Genomic DNA, 3,928 nt, shown 5'->3' with positions numbered 1-3,928 from the left:
GTTGGAATTAGATATTTAAGGTCTCTTCCAACCCAAACCATTCTATGAATAATCCATAGTTTGTTGGTTTTGCTTAGGTAATCTTAATAGTAAAAGTGCCAGGTGATCACTTAGCCAGCAGAGGCCACAGATAAGCCTAGAGAAGTAGGACACAGACATCACTCATGCTTTCTTGATCCACTTACTAACTTAAAGAAAGGAAGGCTCAAAGCCTGATAGTGCCAATGCTTGCTCTCTCCGACACACTGCCACCAAATGCAGCTGAGGCGATGCCTGGAGTATTACCAGTGTGGCTGGGATACAACCCACACATTCATTTTGTTGTAGGTGGTGTTTGGAACTTTCCATGCCTGACCACTGAAGCCCTGTCCAGCCCAGCCCACAGACCATGCTGGGCTGACTCACCACACAGCACAAGAAGGGTGGAAGGCTGGCAGGCACGTGTTGGGGGAGGAGACAGAAGGAACTGGGATGCCTAATTCCGTATCTGTCATCAAAGCCTGGGCTGCAGAAGGAGCAAACACTTCCGGTAGCTACCTCATGCAATAAAACCTGGAAAGATGTACGCTCCAGATAGCCCTGGCTAGGGAAAAAACAAAAAACAAAAAACAAGAAACTGCCTTTCAATCATCTCTTCTGCAAATGGAAGTCTGTAATTGTCACACTCGCCAGCCTGTGGCTCAGTTCTGCGGTTGTGTTTCAAATTCTCAGTATCATTCAAGGGGCACAAACTCCAAACCAGGGCTCTATTCTGACAACAGTCTTCACCACCACCACCTCCAAATTGAGTTTGTAAATGTACTGTAGTTTTATGAGCCTTTTTTTAAAAAGCAATGTCTCAGATTTTGTCTGGATAGTCTCTTGGCATTCAGGAATCACCATGCTGAGCATTTCAGGACAGACTTCTTTGTGCTCAGTGCGACTGGGTTTCACACTTCTCGGAGGTGTTAGTTTCAAGTTTACTCCAATGTGACCATTTTACCAGAAAAATTTAGATCACCTTGTGATACTTACTTGACAAAAAGCTTTTTCCCATGTTCTTTTTCTTACAGGAGATGAACTTTGGTGCATCTCAAGTAAAATTGATAGTTTTGCTACACACCCTGGAAGCAGCAGGTCAAGTAATTCTTAGTAATTAATCACCTAAACTCGCAGTGTTTCATTCCGGTTTCTATTCAGACCTGGGCAGGGGGCAACAGAAACTATACTAACACCTGATACAAGGCCAGAGTGATTCCTCGGATGAACAAACATGGAAGAAGGAACTAAGGAATGGCAAAGTGCCCTGTAGCCACTCAAGCAAGCTTCTGCAACCCTTCTTTACCTGTTAGAATCCCACGTTTAATCACATCTGCAGCACGTTGCAATTGTGGCTGTTGTTGTCCCAGGCCTCAACTCTTCCACATCTCGCAGCAGAAGCACACACCCCTACATATAGTTCCCATCTTCTGGGATGGGACTGCACATGCCATCCGCCCTTCCTATAATTAACTCAGCTGCTGTTAAAAGACCCCAACCCACCAAAACACTGAAAACATAACACAAAACCATCATAACCCCAAAGAAAATACTAGATTTTTATTCTTTCACTTTGTATTTTTTGTTGTTTAAGCAACCCTTCAGAGTCTGCACTATTCAAGAGATGTTGGCACAGGAAAGAACCAGATCAGACTTGACATTGCTTACTGCTCTACTGCACGCATGCTGCAAGTATTTTGACAACTGCAGAATTAATTTTGCAGAAGACATAGCAAGCTGCCTGGCAGAAGAACCTGGTTTGCTTGCTCATCACTTGCTCTGCATGTAATGCATGTCCTCTTTTAAGCTGTGGTTGTACAGCAGAAAACAAAACTGCTTTGCCCCGAAATAAATGAAAAATTAGCTTCCAGCATAATTGGCTATCCTGTCTTCCTAAGCAACCACCATGCATGATGAATCCCTGCTGTCCTGGGGATGGTTGAACATATGTCTGTCCATGCAAAGTGTGGAATTAATTCCTTGTTCTGCTTTGCTTGCGTGTGCAGGTTTTGCTTTACTTATGAAACTGTCTTTAAATCAACCCACAGGTTCTTTTCCGATTTCCTCCGCTATCCCACAGTGGGAAGTGAGCAAGTGGCTATGTGGCCAGCTGGGGTTAAACCACAACACTAAACTAGCATGACACTTCAAGACAAATAGTTGATTTCCAAGATATGTGTAAGGATGCACATGCTCATAGTTAGGAAGTAAACACCATACAAGCAAGACTTCTGTGATCATTTAAACTTAAAATACAGTAACAGGTGAGTTTCAAGGGAGCCCTTTCTTTGCTCTGTAGCCATTAATCTCTTCAAATGGTGTGACCACTTAATCCTTACCCTCAATTTTAAAACAGAACTAGAGGAGAGGCCCCAGGCTCAAGCAATAGAACTGAAGTTCTTGTAGGCTACGTCAACAACACTAAGGGGCAAAAAAGAAATTGCAAAGCCAATGATGTGGCCAGAATCAGCAGATCAGAGCTCCTGTGTGTCAGCCCTCGTACCTCTCAAAGATCCCCTACCAGAGTACGGCAAAAGTATCACCTCTTTCAAAACAAATGGATGCAAATTGTTGTCCTCAAAGTCAGACTTCCACTGCTGCCTGGACCAAGTGGTATTTTACCCAAAGTATTTCTTGACAAATGAGAAACCAACTTAGTTTAAAATTACTTCTCCTCTATGCCAGTACCTCTGGTTAGTAGAATACAGTGACTAGCTACATGTAATTAAACACATGCTATACGTATCCTCAACAGTGTTTTCTATTAATTTTCAATCATGTTTAAGCATATGCTACATACATAACTTGAACTGAGCAAGCTTCAAAAATGGATTTAGTCTTCAGTACAAAAAAAGTAAGAAAAAGTCGAGCACACACATTTGTCTTCTGAAATTCTTTTTTAATTCAACATAAAAGCATTTATTATTTACAGTATTTACAAGTAGTTCAGCTACAAATTTCAGACAAAAATGAAACTATGTTCAGCAGGTCCATTGTAGATAATGAAGTGTCTGAAGTCAGGAAAACTTGCATTAAACACCAGAAAATACTTTCTAGGTGTAAAGAACGCCTATAATAAATTGCCTGATGGGACTGTGGAATCCTTAAACAAATGGGTAGCAGGAACGATGCAGTTCTGGGGGAGAAGAATAAACTGTGGACCCGTGGAGGTCCCACTTAGCCCAGTGACTGCATCCATTTAGAGAATATAGAAAGTGTATTAATAAACAAGGAATTCATTATTAAAGGACTGCATTTTTAAAACCACAACAAAGAAAACTATACAGCTCACTCCTTTCGTAAGATGAAAGGTGCTTTGTGTCTGGTTTGGTGTTTTGGTTTTCTTTGTTGGGTTTTTTTTTTTAAGACATGGTGAAACTATTCATTTGAACCAAGTATAATAGCTTTTATTTATTAATATTAAACTGTTTACATGGCACCACTTCAGAACAACCAGTTATTTCTAGCCTTGAAAAATAAACAGCTCTTCTCATGCAAGTTTCTTTTCCTGCCATATTAACAAGTGAAAAACTACATACAAGTATGCATGTCTTGTGCCCTGGTTTGAAGCAACGAAGACACAAGATATCTTGTTTCCAGAGGGCAATTAAGCTAAATTACTGATTTATGCAGAAAACCCATAAAAGCCCAACTTGATACTTCTGTGCCAGCACGCAGCATCACCACAATACTTCACTGTTAACTGAAGATCTGAAAGTAAAAAGTTACAATGTCCATGCAAAAATGAGAACTTAAGAAATTCTTAGAAACGCTGTCAGGTATTAGGCTGAAGTTTTGTGATACAATTTCGCTTATGCAGGATATAATGTTTTGGAATTTTATATTCCATCATCCCCCAAATCATTTTTTAGGAGACAGGAAGGGAGAAATACTGAGCAGCCATAACAAG

General features: G+C 40.7%; 1 long non-coding RNA gene across 1 annotated transcript; it reads left to right on the top strand.

The window, feature by feature from the left end:
* The first annotated feature begins 3,245 nt into the window (after window positions 1–3,245).
* LOC133280354 (uncharacterized) lies at window positions 3,246–3,655 on the top strand. Its single transcript, XR_009747131.1, has 2 exons — window positions 3,246–3,567; window positions 3,604–3,655. It is a non-coding gene; the product is annotated as an uncharacterized LOC133280354 (long non-coding RNA).
* The last annotated feature ends 273 nt before the right edge of the window (window positions 3,656–3,928 follow it).

Source organism: Pezoporus flaviventris, unplaced genomic scaffold, assembly GCF_033815535.1.
Source record: "Pezoporus flaviventris isolate CSIRO_AGI_PZ_B2104156 unplaced genomic scaffold, CSIRO_AGI_Pfla_v1 ptg000081l, whole genome shotgun sequence".
NCBI lineage: Eukaryota > Metazoa > Chordata > Aves > Psittaciformes > Psittacidae > Pezoporus > Pezoporus flaviventris.
This window is presented reverse-complemented; position numbering and strand designations above follow the sequence as displayed.